Source organism: Bidens hawaiensis, unplaced genomic scaffold (genome assembly GCF_021521415.1).
Source record: "Bidens hawaiensis isolate Kalapana, Puna unplaced genomic scaffold, B.hawaiensis_p1.1 tig00007800_1, whole genome shotgun sequence".
NCBI classification, from domain to species: Eukaryota; Viridiplantae; Streptophyta; class Magnoliopsida; order Asterales; family Asteraceae; genus Bidens; species Bidens hawaiensis.
In genome coordinates, this window is record NW_027491541.1 from 397,557 (window position 1) to 419,074 (window position 21,518).

Here is a 21,518-nt window from a genome sequence, read left to right on the forward strand (position 1 = left end):
ATAATATGTATGTTTATTTAAACTTTTGTAATTGTTTATAACATATGAATCCATTTTGTTTATAACATATTAATTGTACATTGGAGTTTTACTTTTAATTTCAAATAATGCAATTACCGTTTAATTAATATTCATCATGTAATACCTTGTAATTCATCTAAAATAATCCGTTCTTATAAATATAACATTTACAATTCGTTTTAATTTAAAACATATATGTATATTTTACGTTTTCTATAATTCCCGCTCATGTGTTACACGGGTCACTCACTAGGTTATTTAATTCAAAAGTGGATTTTTTTTCAAGATGGTAATTTAGTAACTATATATATATATATATATATATATATATATATATATATGATGAATATCATTACAGAACTGTAAAATTATTTAAGAACTTGAAGGAACCCTTGAAAACTAACGTTTTATATAAAAAATTTGTATATTAATGTTCTTTGTGATTAGTTTTATCATTTTTATATCTATATCTATAATTACAATTTTAAAAATTAGTTTGTATATAAATCTTTGTTTTGTTTGACACCTATGTAAATTTGTTAGTACATAAATTTTACATACATGTAAACTTGTGATGAATATATGTAATCAAAAAAATTTATATAAAATATGATAAAACTACTCTTAAATAATGTTAATATATAAAAAAAATTAAAAAAATGTTTGGTTGTAAAGGGTTCCTAAGAGTTCTTAACTTTTTTAGAGTTCTTAAATGATACCAACCCTATATATATATATATATATATATATATATATATATATATATATATAGCTTGACCTTTGTTAGAAATAATTCGAATTTGCAACAGCCAAGCAAATCCTAGAGACTCACAATATAAAGTTGATCATTCATTTCAAATTTCATATTGTTTTTAAGGAGATGAAGGTTGTGGGTTATAGTTTACTTTTAATTAGTAGTTCGGTACCATATTGTTATTTTGTATTATTAGATTATAAATATGTTTTGGTATATTGTTAGTTCAAATAGTAGCTGGATTATTATGGATTTGAAACTCTGACCTAGGTTTGAACAAATTAAGCATATTTTTTATAAGTTCTTATGTTATTGTTTTATATTTTCAACTGTGTGTAACACGGGCTCTAATCTAGATATCAATAATAACGATTATATCAATAATAATCGTTCGCTTAAATATATTAAACTTTCATTTGTTCATTTTATATCAATAATAACCGTATTACCAAAGTTATCGTTATATTAAATAAAATTACTTAAAAAATTGACTTGTATTAATTAATTATCTATTTAGTAAATGTTGCACTTTTAATTATGTTATCAAAACTATATCAATAACTTATTTCTAACTAGAAATAAAATTATTTGTAACTTTTAAATTATATTCGTTTAAATAAAATTAATTATAAAGTTTTTTTAATAGTCATCAACCATATTTATATACATCATCTATTATAAAGTTTCTTTAATAGTCATCTATTGAATATTGATTAAGACTTTATTTTAAATATCAATTAATATAGTATTATGAAAGACCAAATTTAGGATTTTGATTGTCATAATAATTTGTTTTGTAACGTAATTTTATAATATACTTATAAAAAGAAATGTGTTAGATATTGTTCATCTTTTAACATTGATGTGTAATAAATGTTTTTAATTAATGTGTAAACACGGGTATTATCTTAGAGTAATAAACATTACAGTTATTGGTGCGTAACAAATGTCTTAGATAGAGTTTATTTTTTGAATCAAAATTGAGATAGAAGCTTTGTTGAATCGACATTGTAGAATTATTTTATTGATTTGGAGACTAATTTCCTTTGTTTGCTTAATATTGTACGATGGTGTAAGTTATAAAATCTTTTAACTTTTCATTTATCTTTGTTAGTCTTTGTATTTGATTTATATAAGTTATGATGTCTTATAATTCATGTAAAATTATCATGTATTTATACGTATAACATTTGCATTTCATTAAATTTATATTTATGTGATGTTATATATATATATATATATATATATTATGTTTTTAAATATTTTCCATCGTGTGTAACACGAATACTAATCTAGTAAGACCAATGAACTAGATTTCTTCTCACCCTTCTCATTTTTGTTGTCGTTTGTATTTTAACTTTACCCGTAATATGTATAGTATATAATAGTTACAATTTATGAAGGGTCGGCATATATGGTTGGAAGGGCACTGACATCCATCTTCTGGGAGTAGTGGCTGATCGATATGGTCGAAAACCAATTATTCTTGAAAGCACATCATCGGTGTGAGTAACTACTTTCACTTGTAGCTGTTTGAAACCACTTTGTGCATCTCAACCTTTTGTCCTCCTAAATATTCATATTCTTTCAGGGTTATTTTCAACACACTTTTCGGTATTAGTGTCAACTATTGGATGGCTATTGTTACAAGGTTTCTTCTTGGCATTTTAAGTGGGTTACTCGGAACGATAAAGGTGCATTCCTTATCTTACATTTTGTAGTATATATGTTTAGATTTTAGTATCTGATTTGTTCCCTTACATGTTGGCAAACAGGCGTATGCATGTGAAATTTTCCCGGAAGAACATCAAGCTTTAGGATTATCGGCAGTAAGCAACGACTCCTTTTTATTTTGATATTTCGTAATATTGATAATTTTGATATTTTAGGATTAAAAGGATATATAACGATAGAATGGTAAAAAACTATGATGTTTACAATGAGCTAAGGAAGTAAACGTGATCCAAAAATAATATCCAATACTCCCTCTAGTACTCATGTAGGTAGTTACAAATGCCTAGCTTGTCAAGAAGGTTATAAAATTGTAACGCACCAAGGGGTGTAGTCAATAAATTAGCAATATGTAATTATGTGTCAATGTGAATGAGCCACACTACTATTGGCTTCACCCTTTCTCTAACAAAATAACATGTTGTCCCTTCATGCAAACAAAGGTTGTCAATATGATGGGTGCAAGAATATCACAAGAAAGAGGTGCCGCAAATCAGGAGACCCAAATTCTGTTATGAGCCATCTCGTTAATAAGATTTCACTCACGCTGATCGCCATGGCATAATATTCAGCTTCCGATGATGAGCGAGAAATGACTGATTGTTTCTTTAGTTACCATGAAACCGGCACACCACCCAACACGAGTAAGTAGCCGGTTCTTGACCGCCTAATAAGAGGACAACCAAGCCAACCTAAGTTACAATAGATAGTAAAGTTCGTTCCTTCTTCCATAGAAAGAAGGATTCATTGATAACGTTTTAAGGTATCTCGGAACATGAGTGGCAACATCCACGTGTGTCTGTCTCGAGTCAATAACGAGTTGACTCAAGATGTTCACAGAATAAGAGATATCAAGTCTTGTGTGGTTCTAATGGTAAGATGGTTTGCACACCCTCGCCAAACCCTCCGGAAAAGCAACTGGGTCTCGCGGTTGATTGAGATTGGAGACACATATTTGATTCCCACTTGAGCCATTTCCATGGGCATCTAGGTGAATGAACGAATTAGGGTTTTAGTTCCGTTTGAACCCGCCGTTGGGCGAGGGTTTATGGATTCCATCTGGTTTCCGCACATCAGCAGGGTATGGTCTCATAGCGGTCGAGGAGTCGACCTTGAACGTAGCTCCGGAAAGGGTAGGTTCGCACAGAGATTCTCCTTCGTTAAAAAAACGGTAGAGAAGTCTACCTATCAACCTTCGAAACTTGTGCGCATCAACATGAGTTTCTTAATCATCTTCCCGGGCAGGGCCACGAATGTGAGCTGTGGTATCGATGTTGATTAAATTATTTGGCAGCGGAAAAATTCATTAGGACCGTAGTTTAGAAAAATTACCAGAGTGTAAAAAGATTGTGATTCTTTTTTCATAAACTGGGGATAATACTGATGCAATGCGGATATAGTAGAAAAAGTGTTAAGTTTTTCAAAGCTTTGTTCACACAATGTCTAGTTTTAAATTTATTAAATGATTATTATCTTAACTAAACCACACATAAATAGGCAAGTATACCTATTGTGTATGTAATAAAGTATAGGCTAGAACCAAGTATCGATCCATGGACACACTTGTTTGATTTTTACTACTAAATCGTTGTATTCCAACCGGAAGTGAATATCATAATAGTATTGGTTTTGATATGCAAGTTTAGGCAGAAATTAAAAACATAAATTAAAAGACAATATTTTTGGGCTTTATATTTTTAGACAAAAGATCAAATATTAAAGTGTATTATCTTGGTTTAAACTCTTCTTAACTTCACTTTAAAAATGAATTAGTAAACATGTGATACTAGCGTGCTATAGTGATTAAATGTGGGAATAACACCTTATTCCTAAGTCATGTTATTCCTTGATAATTAAAGAAAGAGATAAGCATAACTTCATGACCTCCACTAAAACATCATTTTATGTAAGTGCGTGGTTTATGATAAATATTAATAAGATAACTCACTTTAAAGATGAGACAATCCCTTAAATTACTAAGTGAATTGTCATTGATACTTTAGTGAAAATAAACTTTGTATTATACTTAAAATATCAATTAATATTAGTTAAGTTGTAATGGATTAACCTTGAATTACCAAATCTTAATCCACACAACTCTTGGACAATTATAGAACTCATGTAATAACCATCCAAGAGGTGTTAAAATAGGTTATGTTGCACACTCATTCAACGAGTAATTAACCGAATTAAGTGGGTGAATATCAACAATCCCTCTCCACAAACATTGTTGATAAGTCCCATTTAAAATGACTAACTACTACAAATATTCCACTTGGTCCATGTCAATATTATGATTCATGTTTTTTTCCCGACCAAGCCCTTACAAGAATGGTGATTTCTCGACTTAACCTCAACCTTGTAACTTGGCGGCTCATTTAAAGATTCTTAATTTAACAACCAAGCCCTTACAAGAGTGGCAGTTCCCGGATTATCGTCAAGTTCAGTACTTGGTGTCTATTTTAGGGTTCACCAAGGCTTCGCAAGACTAACAGTTTCTCTGCTTATCGTCAAGTTTGGCACTTGGGGTATCTTTTAAGAGTATTTTAACATTTTTCATCAAGTGGTGGTTGTTACATAACCATTACAAATTAAAACCGATCACATGTTAACTATGATTATTGAACTTTACTAAAGATTCATTAATAACCAAGATGATACTATGAAAGTTTAGCCAATAATAAACATAATGTTAATAATCAAAGTAATAGATACAAACATGATCAAATTGAAACAACCTAACCAACTTGGGTGACTAATCTTTGATGTTAATGACTTCTTCTAAGAGCTTAATCTTCTTAATATTCAAGGGTTGGATGGATGAGATTAATTTCCTTATTAATGGCGGTGAAAAGAGGTGGTTGAAGTGGAGTTAATGAGGCAGAAAGGTGTATTGAACGAAGGAGATGAACATTCAATTTGTAGGCTGTCCTGGTGTCCTTAGAACGACCGTGTTGAGCATAACAAGGGCGTGGTGACTTTTTTTTGTCCTGCTCCACTAAATAATTCATCATCAGTTCGTACAACATGGGTTAACACGACTATGTTAAGAAAGGCACAACCGTGTTGAGTCCACAACAGTCCAAATTTCATCCAATTTTGTTATTTTCTCTTGTAATGAAGGCATGGCGGTGTTTTGGGAAGGCATGGCCGTGTTTTACTTCAGAATATTCTATTTTGTCTTTTTCTCTTGTTCTTGATAAAATGGGTGTCACTAGGTTAACATGACCATGTTTTGGCTTCTTGATTTTTGTCTTTACTTCATATGCTCTAGGCATGGCCATGTCTTGATTCACCATGTGGCGTGTTGAGTCTTTTTCATCATTTATCTCCATTTTTCTTCGTATATCAGCTCCTTTTATTCATTAGGGCTGTATTTACCTGTAGATAGAAATCATAAACATTAGTGGTTATTTATTCTAATATATTTGCCGATATTACGCTTATATAGGGATAATTTAGTGCTGAAAAGATGTATAAATTCATATACATCAAATAGCCATTTTTATACAAGCATATGTTTTATAGGGATAAACCCCAATTTACAAAACATATTTCTTTACTCTGGTGACAAACCACTTATTTAAGGTGAGGTGCCGTGTGGCACCGTTCATGTTTCTTTCACAACAAGTCATCTGAAACACGTTTAAAAAGTATTTGATGCACGGGAAATGCCAGTGAGTACATTCACTTGAAAGTGAAACATTTTTACAATACAACAGATGTTATTACATTTTCTTACTTACAAATAACCAAAAGGGTACTTGTCACTCGACAGTATGTGACTATGGTCATATTACTTATTGGCTAACTCTTTGTCCAATAAGTAACGAATAAGTAAAAATTGTATACAAAACCACACAATACCAGTAGTAACCACCCATTGATTCTACAATATTTTAATCACTGTAATGATGAAAACCATTTGCAAAATTTTGAAAACATTTGGACTGTTATACTCTATCATGAGTTATAGGGGTTTAAAAATCTCAATCATAGGTTTGGAAAATTGTCATCTCACAAAATTGTGAGTTGTACAAAAAATTGAATATCTCAGCTTATAAGTTTACAAATTACGAGTTTCCTGGTGTTAAGCACCTAATTTAATATATTGTAGTACTTATCAATATAAACTGAAATGCTTAATCACGAGATTGAAAACTTTACACGATGTAACAAAGTCTAACCTTGTTTAGGTAGAGATTTGGATTCATGTATCAAAGTCTCGATCAATCGGGCATGGTATCATTACAGCTACTAGTGGTATTATACCCACACTATATAAGAGAAAAAGAGATAGAGTGTAAGGAATGAGCGACGAAACAATGCCCTGATTACCTCCTTTTTATAGCTGACCGAGGGATTAGTCGCGTATCGCGACAACCTAAAAAGGAGGCCATTGCATAGCGATGGCTTTATAACCTTGCCGAGTCAGCCTTAGCTATGCCACGCGGCTTGAAACGTGGCATGCAACATGTCACAGATGCATAGCCAGCACGTCATGTAGCGCGATGGGTCAATTGAGTAACCGTCGCATAGCGCGAAGACTGCCTTCGTGTATCGCAAAGAGCTTTGTATTTATCCATCGCGTAGCGCGACATAATTGACTTACCAATTGGCTTGACACTTGTCATGACCTGGTCCCACTCCGCAAAAATACTAAGGTTGTTCTCAAGTGGCTCTTGGTGATGCGAAATGCAAATTGTGCCATCAAAGCGCCACATTGCGCACATCGCTCGTGCCCGTGCCCATGCGCGTCGGTGCTCCTCACTCTCGTTAATGCCATTGAATGTGTCTTGCTATAAAAGAATATCTTCTTGTGAGCCGTCCTCCCAATAAAGAGCTCACAAGTTAATCATTCTATCAATGTGGAACAAGTCATTTTCCATTTCACCAATGTGAGACAAACTCACTTTCCCATGGTTCACATTCTCAATCACACATTTTGGATTGTTACATCTACAGCCAAGCATACCGCAATCTACTAAAATGTTAAAGAGTATATTTTCTTTTGACTTATTACTAAGCCATCTTTTGTTCGAGCAACTTCAATTCCCAAAAATACTTTAGTGTATTATATTTTTTTTTGTGATCATTCCAGGTGATGATCACACGGTCATCAACATATATGAGAGCTGCAACAAAGGTGTCACATTTCATGTATTTGAATAGCGAATGATCTACATTGGATTGTTTGAAACCAATGTTGACAAGAGAAACAATGAATCTTTGGTACTAATTCTTGGGGGCTAGCATTAGACTACATGTCAACTTCTTTAGTTTACATACTCTCGATTCATTTGTTGTGAAAAAATCTTGGGTAATCTTCATGTGAACCTCTTCTTCTAAGTTTCCATGTAGAAAAGGTATTACTAACGTCAAGTTGTTGAATAAACCACTCCTTTTCATTGCTACTACAATCAAGGTTTTAAAAGTGACGGGCTTAGTTATCAGTGCAAAGGTACCATGAAAGTCGATACCTTCTATTCTCGTGCAACCCTTTACAACGAGTCGAGCATTGTAACGTTCAATCTCGCCATTGGGTTTGTATTTTGTCTTTGAAACCAAATTTGAGTCAATAGCACATTTCCCGTTTGGTAATTCTTCAAAGTACGACGTTCCATTTCTTCGAGGGCTTCGATTTCTTCTTCGTTGCCTCCTTCCACTTTTTCACACTTCATAGCTTGGCTAAATAACTCGGGTTCATAATTTGAAGAGATGGCCATCCTACAAAAGTTTTGTGAGTTTCAGAAAACTATCATTAGAAACATACACTTAGCCATAGAATATATAGTTGAGGACTATGGATTGTAAGCGGCACTACAAAAAAATTGGTCTATGGCAACCTTTATTTCACAAAAAAAGTTGCATTAGACCTAGTGCAACCTTTTTGTTAGATAATGCAACTGTTTCTTTCAAGTGCAACCCTTTTTTTTGTGATATAAAGGTTGCCTTAGGTCAATTTTTTGTAGTGCGGGGATAGCATGGTCTATTGACGAGGGAGCTTTATCACATAATCATCCACAAGTTTGGGTCGAACCTTGGTTCTCTTTTATCTAATTAGCTCATTTGTTTCAAAGTAATTAGTTTCTGTCTCCACTTGCTCTTCTACTTCAACATTTTCGGTTAATATTTTGTAGTGACCAGTTTGTTGATTTGGAATTTCAAGTCCCACAACATGTTTCCTTTTATTGAAAGAAGACAACTCATCCTCATAAACTAGCGAACAATCAGTATTGTTCGGCCCAATGTGAGTTTGATCTTGTAAGGGATGTTAGATCATAAAGATACTAGGCCTAATTAGCTCGTCGAACACCCTTGCCCATTGTGGTCATTTATTTGTTCAATTTGAGAAAAAAAGTTTAAATAGGAAACTCTCATATGGTGTCCCGCCATTTCAAATGATGGATTCCACTACTTTCTCTTTCGCTGGTTTGACCGACGGACCGACATAGCCTACTCCTATGGTGTTTTCAAACCTTTGCAGACATGCGTCATTTGAAATGACAAGTGCTAATAGTTTACGACATTCGCCGTTTGAACTGGCAAGAGTGAACACTACCTTGGCTGATTTGATGACTGGCACATTTTTTTATACAATCTTTTGACCACACACTATTCACTCTAGCCATTTCAAATGGCAAATATTAATTTTAAAAATATTTTAATAAATACTAAAATATACATATACTTTTTTATAAACTTGTTCTTTATTATTGAGAATAAAAATCATATTAATTTCTTGTTTTGTTATTGACTAATTTGGATTACTAACGTATCACTAGGCCGTCCTCTCATCTCCATTCCTTGAGTACTAGAGAACACCCACTATAGGTAAACATATTTTAAAAATTTTAATTTATTAGTAATAAAAAACAGGTAAAAATTTAATAATTTAAATTAGAGTTTTGCCATTTCAACTGGCGAATGTTGAATGGCTGTCGTTTGAACGGTACATTCATTTAATTTGATTAACCTTCTTTGTGATGAGGTCCGTGACATCAGTCGTAGAAAAAAGAGATTCTTGATTCATAACGAATGTCATGTCTCTTAAATCATCGATGCATTTTGGGTTAGCTGGCTATGAAGCACATGAAACTTTATAGACCATGGTTAAGTGTGCTAAGGTGGAGCAGTACCAGAATGATTGACCTATCGGGAAGTTTCTACCGTAGCAACCAAAAAAACAAATGCGTGATTTCCTGGATGTTGTCCACCGTTGCAAAGCAAACAATATTTGTGATAGGGGTTGGATGTTAGAAAAACCAAAACCCCTTACTAAACTCATCCACCATTGTTAGAAATTAGTACCCCCGCATGAATAGGAAGGTGTTAGTATTTTCCTAAAACATTGGATTGCAATAACTCAAAACAATAACAAAATTTTTAGTAATACTAACAAGAAATCATAATCTTTTTAGATGATAAATTAAACTTAGTATTATACTTATGTTATATTGTTATTATGTTATTATTAGATAGATAGATAGAATATGGCGGTTGGCTGTATAACCGTTATAAACGGTTAACCGCCATTTTGCTTGTGTATAAATATGTCTATTGTACTAATGTATCATTCACCAAGATATTCAATAAAATATCCATTCGTTCATATAAGAATTCGATTGCATGCTTTGTTTGTTTACACACACATACAACATGAACAACACGAATTCACTAATGATGTTAACGATGATTACGGCTTCCGCTATTAAAGTGGTATCAGAGCCACGGTCGGAAATTGAACAGAAAAGATCAAATTTACATGATCTTGGGAAGAAAAGAATGAAGACGGTAAAACGCGGATACGAATACGGGCGAGAAATCAACAATGATCCCGATCGTATAACCCCGCGATCACGCGCGATTGCAAAATTGAGACAAGAAATTGCAATCTTAGAATTGGAAAAGGAATTAATGATAATGGAACATTCCGACGGTGAAACATCTGAACCTGGACGGATTGATGAGTTAAAGATAATAGAATGTGACAAAAGCAAGGATGATTATGATGATCAAAACGACGATATGAATACGGAATCGAAAGAGAAATTGGTGGGTTATCAACGACACCAGAAAAGAACATGCAGCGATGACGAAGAACAAAAAGATTATCATGCACGGAGTATTGCATGCCTAAAGAAATCAAGGGACCAACGCAACCGGTCACTGACAACGATAAAGGAATCAAACGATAAGAATCGCGATGCTTTGTTCTTCAAAGAAGATATGGAAATTCATATAAAGGATAGACTACAACCAATTGAAAAAGAAACATTGCATCGACAGAAAAGAAAAACAAAATCAGATTTTGTGACAAACTTTAGCGACAAAAGATTAAAGGCTAAAGTGACAAAAGGAAGACACTTTGTGACAAAAAGGAAATTTAGTGATCCTGGTTACGAAAATTTCCGGAAATCAAGAAGATCAAGAATCGACCAAGAAACAGTGGAACCACAAAGACATTTTTGTTATCGAAAACCGGGGCATACAATTCATAATACGTCTTATCAAATTTAAGGATGAAGTTATCGCTTCTATATGGGATACAATGAATGTTTTTATTCAATGTGAGACCATATATAAAGACGAAGGTTATAAGGTGGTCATCATTAAAATAAACACATGGGAAGAACAACAATGTCGAATACGAGGGTACTTAATCAAGATCTACAAACTTATGGAAAAGGATCATGCATCCATTATTTCAAGCAAAAGGTTGGATGGAAATCACACTACTGCAAGAAACAAAGTTTTTGAGGACTATGCAACATTTATGGATTAAGCCAAAAGGAGACAAGACTTAATTTTAAAGAAGCAAAGAAGCCCTATATGAAGCATAAAAGGAATCTGCCAAAGACTAACGAAGATAGTTTAATTTAGGGGATAGTATTAGATGATAAATTAAACTTAGTATTATACTTATGTTATATTGTTATTATGTTATAATTGTTATTATTAGATAGATAGATAGAATATGGCGGCTGGCTGTATAACCCTTATAAACGGTTAACCGCCATTTTGCTTGTGTATAAATATGTCTATTGTACTAATGTATCATTCACCAAGATATTCAATAAAATATCCATTCGTTCATACAAGAATTCGATTGCATGCTTTGTTTGTTTACACACACATACAACATGAACAACACGAATTCACTAATGATGTTAACGATGATTACGGCTTCCGCTATTAAATCTTGTATGTTTGGCTTTAACACACATAACAAAAAGAGTTTTTGGTTTTAAAAGAAAAATTCTTTAGAAAAACATGTGAGAGTTTATCATCTGAAGCGTGCGCACATCTTTTATGCCATGTGTCTATTAGACTCTTGCTTTCCTCTTATTGCTCTTCGTCTTCGTCTCATATAAACCAACTTTGTGTCTACCCGTTCCAATCAAATGTCCTCACACGTAAATCCTGGATGAACGTACAAAATCAGGAAAATAGTTATTAACACAGGAGATCTTAGGATAATTTGCTAACAGATAACAAGTTAGCGTTTGAAATTTAGACATGTAGGAGCCATCTAATCCTAGTTTGATTTGGAAAGGTACAATCACCTATTCCTTCAACTGCTATCGAATCCTTGGTAAGAATTGTGACGGTGGTTTAATGTTGGATTTCGTCTTGTTATATAAAACTTGCTCATTATAAGTTTTATGAGATCAGTGGCACCTTAATCAATTATCCATTTCCCACCTTTATCAACTACAGCTGTTACATTAATTAGCCTTAGAAAGCGAGTCATTACCCGCCATTTCTTTGTTCCCAGAAAAGCATTTTATATGTGAATTGTTCATAGTGATCGGTGTTTAGGCCTAGCACCTGGCTTGGTTCGGCTTCAACCATCGCCGCCTTCGGTTTATTTTATTCACGTTGCTCTCTTTTGCCAGGCCATCATTCTGGAAAACTGATACGTTTGAAACATCTGTCTCTGGTAGTGCCCATCTCTACCACAAAATGTGCAATGCTTAATCTGATCGCTAACTGTCTGTTTAGAGTCTTTCTGTACAACCTTATTTTTTTATGGCTCTTATCACGCTTCCCAGAAACATATGCTTGTAAGGCTGTTAGATTGACAATTGTCTTCTTTATGGTTGTGATGAAACTTTGTTGCTCGTCTTCTGCAACAAGGTGGTAGGCAGTTCCTAATGAAGGTATGGGTTTCGTGGCGAGAATCTAAGCGCTTATTATCGAATAGTCATTATCAAGCTCCATTAGGAACTCATACAACCTCTCTTTGTCCTTCAAGTCACTTAATTTCTGCCCAAGACCGTAGGTACAAGCACTGCAAGTGCATAGTGGTATGGGAAGCATAGAATCTACTTCATCCCATACTGAGCGGACCTTGGTGTAATAGGCTGAAATCGAAACACGGTTTTGTTGAGTTGTGCTGTTGGCTTGCTTCAACTCATATGCTCTTGGTGCACTCTCTTTATCAAATCTCTCTTGGATATCCGTTGACATATCTTCAGCAGAAACGCATATTTGATGCTATATATGAAACATCATTTTGAACGTACGTATAAGTATTATTAGTAATATTAATTTTTGTTATGTAACAAGACTACGCAATTATCCATTAGCATAGGTTTAGGCAGTTACTCTTGATTTCAGAATGATTGGTGAGTATATGTGTATCGACATGTTATAGTTGTAAACACAACAAGAACGCATTCAATAATGTTAATTCAATTCACGATTGTATTTCAATCTTGATTTATACCAACATGTGTCACTTGCTTTAGGTTAGTACATCATGGGGCATAGGATTAATCATTGGCCCAGCATTGGGTGGTTTCCTTGGACAGTTTTTGTATATGTCATACATAATATGTTTTTTGGGTAAATATAATAATCAGTATTGCCTTTTAATGTTTTTATTCTTTTCGTGTTGTTATATATTTAGCCTTGCAGAGAATTTTCCAAGTCTAGAATCTCCGGATTCTTTATTTGGGAGGTAAAGTTACCGTTTTGCTTGCTTCTTGATTCCTTGACAGTAAGACACTATTTCCAAATATTATAGTTATTTATTCAATTTACTTATGACTTGTGATGCAGATTTCCATATTTGTTGCCTTGCCTTTGTATCTCCATTTTTGCACTTTTTGTGACCATCGGTGCATTTTGGCTTCCCGTACAATTTCCTAATTACCATTTCCTTAATTCTTAACATGAACTTTTTATAATTTAATTTAAACTGCAGGAAACATTACACTTTTATAGAATGACTTGGATGTTAAATTAATGTTGACTTAGGAAACAAGTTGTACGAGAAAGTGGGAGAAGTAGTTGGAAGTTACTTGAAAGAGTAAATGGAGAACATGGAGTTCATGCTATGCTACGTGGGTTGTTTACAATTTGTTTTTTTTTATCTATTTAAGTGATAGGCTAGTTTGTTTTCTATCATCACTTTTTCATTCACAGTACTTTCATTTCCTCTTTGTAACTAGTTGTTTTTGAAATTCAATATAAACCAGAAAATTGTCCCAAAATCTCTCTTGTTCTTCTCTGATTACCCCTAAATTTGGTATCAGAGCGTTCAAGGTTCGTGTGTGCCAAAATATCTCAGATTCAACAACATGTCAGCCGTCGCTACAACCTCAACACCCCCCAAAGAAACCAGTTCTGTATCCCTTCAAATCCCAACGTTAACGGCGAGCAATTACACCACATGGGCGATCAAGATGGAGGCTGTGATGGATGCCCAAGGACTGTGGGAATCCATTGAGCCATCGGTCGATACAGTAGATGACGAAAAGAAGAATAAAACCGCTCGTGCCTTCGTTTTTCAAGCGATCCCGGAGGATGTCTTGTTGCAGGTGGCAAAGAAAAAGACAGCAAAGGAAATCCGGGACTCGTTAAAAACCCGGTACTTGGGTGCCGAAAGAGTGCAGCGAGCACGGTTACATACTCTCAAGAGGGAGTTTGATTCGTTAAAGATGAAGGACGAAGAGAGTATGGATGCGTTCGCCGGGAAGTTGAGTGGGATGATCTCAAGGTACAGTAGCCTTGGGGAGACTCTTGAAGAAGACGTGTTGGTTAGAAAGTTGTTTGATTCGGTTTTGGAGAAGTATTTTCAATCGGTTGCATCCATAGAACAGTGTTCGGATATAGATTCGATGTTGTTCGAGGAAGCGATCGGGCGATTGAAGGCATACCGAAAGTGTTATGGGGAAGCGGTGTGACATGTCGTTTATCTACTTAATCGGATGTCTACAAATTCAGTGAAAAGTATGACCCCATATGAAGGTTGGAAGGGAAGAAAACCAACACTTCATCATCTGAAAGTGTTTAGTTGTGTGGCGTTCGTAAAGAAACCTTCTGACCAAACTTCAAAGTTGGATGACAGGTGTATTCCCATGGTGTATCTAGGTGTTGAGGAAGGGAGTAAAGCTTATCGCTTGTACAACCCTAACAAACGAAAAATTTGTGTGTCACGGGATGTAAAATTTGATGAAAAGAGACAATGGGTTTGGACTGAAGCCCAAAGTGAGCAGATTGGGCCAAATGTAGCTCAAGTCAACATACAAGCCCAGGCAACAACTGATGACTTAGGTTATTTTAAAAAATCGATGATAACAATGAAGGTAATGATGTTGCACCCTCACATCTCATTGATTCTCTAGATGAACAGATTAGTCCGTCTCTTTCAACATCGAACCCTAGCAACACCATCCCGGTGGAACGATCATCCTATGATCATACACCGCTTCGGGGGTTTCGATCGTTGAATGATTTATATGAAGAAACCAAGCCTATAGAAGATAATCTTGTTCAATTGTTGTTGGTTGATGGTGAACCAACCACGTATAAAGAAGCCACTAAAAAACAAGATTGGTTGGATGCCATGAAGACTGAGTTGAATTCAATCAACAAAACGAAACTTGGTCCTTAGTCGAATTGCCATCGGGCACAAGAAAATTGGGCTAAATTGGGTATTCAAGCTGAAAAAGGATGCAAAGTGTAAGGTGCTCAAGCACAAGGCTTGGTTAGTTGCAAAGGGGTACGTGCAAAAGAAAGGAATCGACTTTGATGAGGTATACGCACCGGTGGCGCGAATGGAAACAATTCGTTTACTCCTGGCTATGGCAGCAAAGGAAGGTTGTTTTGTTCATCACCTAGATGTCAAATCGACCTTTCTAAACGGTGTTCTAAATGAGGAAGTTTATGTGAGACAGCCAGATGGGTTTGTGATCCGGAATAAGGAGAATATGGTGTATAAGTTGAAAAAGGCGTTGTTTGGGCTTTGACAAGCGCCGAGAGCTTGGAATGTTCGGTTGGATGAAGTATTGAAAGAAATGGGTTTTGACAGGTGTACTCTCATTGTAGGTGTTTACGTCGACGATCTAATTGTGACCGGAACAGATGAGAAGAAGATCAATGATTTCAAGAAAAAAATGAAAACGGTGTTTGATATGAGTGGCTTGGGTAGATTGTCTTACTACCTAGGTATTGAAGTAGATCAGAAAGAGGATGGCATTTCGATAAAGCAGTCTGGTTAGGCCAAACGGATCCTACAGATGGCTGGTATGTGGGGTTGTAATCCGGCAAAAATGCCAATGGAGTACAAGATAAGTTTGGCGAAAGATGAAGACGGGAAAGATGTGTACCCAACTGAATACAGGAGCCTCATTGGTAGTCTTCGTTATCTGATCCACACCAGGCCGGATCTCGGGTTCCCGATTGGAGCGGTCAGTAGGTACATGGAGAAGCCAAAGGAAAGCCATCTTGCAGCAGTCAAACAGATTCTGAGGTACGTGAAAGGTACTGTTAATTACGGGCTGAAGTATATAAGAGGTGGAGATGGAAAACTTGTGGGCTATTGTGACAGTAGCAATGGAACCGATTTGGATGATCGAAGAAGCACAAGTGGTATGGTGTTCTATTACTCAGGTAATCTAATAACTTGGTCATCTCAGAAATAGCGAACTGTAGCCTTATCTTCTTGTGAGGCAGAATTTATGGCTGCCACTTCTGCAGCGTGTCAAGCCATTTGGTTAAGAAATTTGGTCGGAGATTTAAAGGGTAATCAACCTGAAGTTGTCAACTGTTAGTTGTTAACGAGTCGGCCATCTCTCTTATGAAAAACCCTGTTTTGCATGGGCGTAGTAAACATATAGACACAAAGTACCATTACATACGTGAATGTGTAGAACGAGGGCAGGTACATGTGGAACATGTGAGCGGGAATCTGCAGAAGGCTGATATACTGACCAAAGCATTGGGTCGGGTCAAGTTTTGTGAAATGAGAGCTTTGTTGGGTATGGATGAGGATGAAGATCCAGGTCAACATTAGGGGGGAAAATGTTAAATTAATGTTGACTTAGGAAACAAGTTGTACGAAAAAGTGGGATAAGTAGTTGGAAGTTACTTGAAAGAGTAAATGGAGAACATGGAGTTCATGCTATGCTACGTGGGTTGTTTACAGTTTTTTTTTATCTATTTAAGTGATAGGCTAGTTTGTTTTTTATCATCACTTTTTCATTCACAGTACTTTCATTTCCTCTTTGTAACTAGTTTTTTTGAAATTCAATATAAACCAGAAAATTGTCACAAAATCTCTCTTGTTCTTCTCTTATTACCCCTAACATTGGAGTCTACTTTATGTGATTTTGATGCCGAGGAAAATACAATTGAAAACAATGATTCGTCTTTTATAAGCCTCCTAAAAAACTAGCCATTAATGTCTTATGTCATTATATATGGCAATTTTTCGCTTCATGACTTGGCTTACACAGAGGTGATCTAAAATCTGTATGTTAATTGCAACTCTGTTCTTAATGATCAAACATTTATAAATGGTGTCGGTTTTTCTTGTTTAACAGGTTTTCTCTTTATGGGATGTGAGCCCTAAGAGTTTAGGGGGGGCTCAACTATACTACTGAAGATGTTGGCACAGTTCTGTCTATCTCAGGTTAAGTTTTGAAGTTGCATTAGATCTAAATATAAAGTTTTAAACCTTAATTTATGATTTTACGGTTTATATTAATCACATAAGTCTTATTTTTAGGGGTGGGCCTTCTTATTTTCCAAACTTCAATGTATCCCGTTGCACAAGAGATATGTGGACCCATCGATGTAGCTCGTATCTCAGGAGTATGCAGTTTTCCTTAGATGTCTTTCCTTTGATTTTAAAAGTTAAAACCGCTTGTTCACAAATTCTTCTTAACATATGATAATAATTGTACTTTGTGATTCAATTTTAGTTTTGTGAAAAGGTAAAATACATATACATAGTTTTTAAAAGAAGAGTTTGTTTAGCTTTCAGAATCAAAAGACACCAAATTAACTAAGTTAACACAACTATCTCTGGTACGTGTAGGTTTTTCTTGGAAATCAAAGAGCACAGTATATGCGATTTATATGAACAACAAGAATTTATAATATATAAACTTTATGATTAATAATGTAGGATCGATCTTGGTGTTGATACCAGAGAATCGATCAAGTATTTATACACAACACGAAGGTTAACTGCTGCTATAACCGTTATGGCAGTTACAAAATAATTGATGGCTGCAATAAATTAACCTAACTTCTAAAATACAATTTTAACCCTAGATTAATAAGTATGTTAAAATAAAATATATCTTAATAATGTTTATAATTCAAATACACTCCCCTAAACATAATTAGGTTTAAGGAAGGTCTTATTCTTTGGTAGACTTTGAAATGCTTCATCCAGTGCTATCTTTGCAGCATTGAAGTTTGTTCTACGTTTCTTGTGTTCTTCCTTTCGTTTCTTGAATATATTGTTTGCTCCAATCCAATCATTTCCCATGAATAAAGCATATTCATGTGATTCCTTTAGTCTCCTATCTATCTCAACATTTGCATCTGATTCATTTGACCCGTTATAGTCTTTGTTTTCCAAATTTTCTGTCCAGGCTTGTGGCTTTTTTACATCTTCATTTTCTTTATGACTCCTTCCTGTTACTTCTTTGTTTGTATATGACCTGCATTCAAACTCATATACATCCAAATATTTTGCATAGATTAGTTTCATAACATGTCCATCATACCACTCGAAAGCCAATATCTTTTGCAACCATTATCCACAATCCTTTTTCATCCACTCTCTCATGTCCTCCTTCTCTTTTTACAACAATATATAGATCTAATAACTCCACCTTTTTGTTTTGGTTGTTGTATGGTGGCACTAGCCGATTTAAGGAAAGATGATCATTGAGGAACCAATGTATCATCATTTCGAACTTGTTTCTTAAAAGTTCCTTATATTCAACGAAAAACTACGAATCATCGATTAGATTTATGAGGGCAACACTATCATCAAACGTTCTAAATTCTAAGGCATGTATGATTGCTTCATTTCAATTAAATTTTTCACAATCAAGACTTATGTTCTCCATATAGTTTTCTAACGAACTCCCATTATATTTCTTCACAAACTTTCCCTTCCCTAACTTCAAGAAATTTTCATAATCCTTATTGCATTTATCAACATAATCCTGAATCTTATCTTTCTTTTCTATATTCAAGACAAGCCTTTTTCCTTGGTTATCCTCTATATCATCCGGACTATTTATAATGTTTGGACCTTTAAATATTTGAAATATACGACCAATGAACCCGTCAACTTTTACTACATACCCTTGAAGGATTAATTTATCATAACTTAGGATATATTTGTCAACATTAGGAACATAAAAAACGTTAGGGATAAATAAAGTTTCTTTTTTTGCTTAAACATTTGCCGTTCCTAATCCCCTAATAAATATTTTCCATGTCCCTTCAATACATGTTTCTATTCCATAAGAACTTTTGATAAAACTGGACATTGATAAATTACCCGATCTATGATGGTTGATAGTATAACTCATGTACCACATATTTGCCCATAAACCTTTGTCTGAACCTGCAACCAACAAATCTTCCTGATAATTTTTAGTGTTGGAATGATTTCTGGTTCCCACATCTAAGGATTGACTTATTAATTCCCTGGCCTTATGATCTTCTTTAATCGGACAATAGGCGATGAAGTGCCCAAGTTCTTTGCAGAAATAACAGCGTTGTTGCTTCCTTCTGCCCCTTCTGTGTTTGATCTTACGTTGTTCGATAATGCAGTGTTGGCAAGGCATCATGATGAGAAAGAGTTTATTTGGTGCATATTGGGTTGATTCGATAGGGAGATAACCGTGGCTCTGATACCAGATTCTTGGAAATCAAAGAGCACAGTATATGCGATTTATATGAACAACAAGAATTTATAATATATAAACTTTCTGATTATTAACGTAGGATCGATCTTGGTGTTGATACCAGAGAATCGATCAAGTATTTATACAAAACAAGAAGGTTAACCGTTGCTATAACCGTTATGGCAGTTACAAAATAATTGACGGCTGCAACAAATTAACCTAACTTCTAAAATACAATTTTAACCCAAGACTAATAAGTATGTTACAAATAAAATATATCCTAATAATGTTTATAATTCTAATAGTTTTGTCTATACCTTTACTCACATCGTATCCATACATAGCGTTATTATCAGGCTTCATGCTCACTTTTACATTAAATGTTTCGTCGATCGTGAAGAACGTTTTATCAGTAAGTTTTTCATGGATCAATTGTTTTATGCATCATGTTGCCATTTAACTTTACTTTCACACTTTTACAAGGTGTCCATCATAACTGGCACGCTCTTGCTGCAAAATAAAGCTGTGGTAATATTAGTTCTTCCAAAGCTATTTTCTTTATTTTTAAAACATTTGCAGGCTCATAAGTTATTAATATTGTATACATAAATAACAGGATTCACATCAAAGAGGTGCAGCCAATGGTATAGCCATGACTTTGCAGTCGTTTTGCAAAGCCATTGGTCCAGCTTGTGGTGGAGCACTGTGAGTACTCATCTATTTAATACTCTCATATTTACATACCGTATTATCAAATTAGACCCAAATCAAATCAAATTATATCTAACTTTTCTATGTTTGTAGTTTGTCATGGTCCCAAAAGAGACAAAATGCTACATTTCTTCTTGGTATGTACTTTTTACTCGGTTTATTATTCTCTTCACATGAAAATGCTATTTTTTGTGTCATATACATCAACCCTAATAGGATATAGTTGAAATAGTGTAACATGAACACGACACGTTTAACCCACTTATCAAAACAAGTTAACTGCTGGCGACTAGTACACATGGTATAAACAATTGTAAATGTGTTACACGTGTCAACATAAACATGACCAATTTAATCAAACAGGTTTAACAAATTGACCCAAAGACACCTTGTTTATTAAACAAGTTAGATGTAAAGTAATTTTGTTTATATTTTATTAATTTATTAATTTCAGGCGACCAGATGATATTTTTTTTACTGAATGTGATTGAAGGAATTGGAGTTCTACTGACTTTTAAGCCATTTTTAATCTCAAACCATTACTAGTTGAACCCAAAAATATATATACACAAAAAGATGTCTTCCTATAGGAATCCAAGGGTTGTATGTTTTGGGTGCTCTAATCGCCAAAAATAACATCTTTTATGCTGACTTTATATAAAGTCAAACATACAGGTCTTCTAGCTTTGTGTTGTATTATATTAATTATGTTTAAGTTGTGGTTCTCAACTTGTTATGCATTTTGTCATAGGCTTAATCTTTTAAGTGTACAAATCTCAAATCATTTTTCTCAAAAAAGTATTCTTCTATTATTCCTGGTTCATTTCTTTTATTTTATTGAGTCTTCTTTACTTCGCATACTAACAACAATTGTAGCAAATGCGAAATACATATGTAAAGTGTTTACCGTAAAGTAAAACAAGCATCAGTTTTAGAGACCGTAATAAATTTCAATCCTCTTTTTCTTCTTCCCCCACACCCCAAAAAAATGTAATGTAAAATGTTAAATCAAAACAGATGCATGGCAATGTTGTATTTGTTGGATCAATTTAATTAATAAGAGAAGTAGTAGAATGATTGGGACACTTTCATTGAATAATCAAAAAGCCTTAAATAGGCAAACATATTGTTAT

The 21,518-nt window shown here is 34.4% G+C and overlaps 1 pseudogene; it reads left to right on the plus strand.

Annotated features, from left to right (window-relative positions):
• The first annotated feature begins 2,171 nt into the window (after positions 1–2,171).
• LOC143636136 (protein ZINC INDUCED FACILITATOR-LIKE 1-like) lies at positions 2,172–20,979 on the plus strand (annotated as a pseudogene).
• The last annotated feature ends 539 nt before the right edge of the window (positions 20,980–21,518 follow it).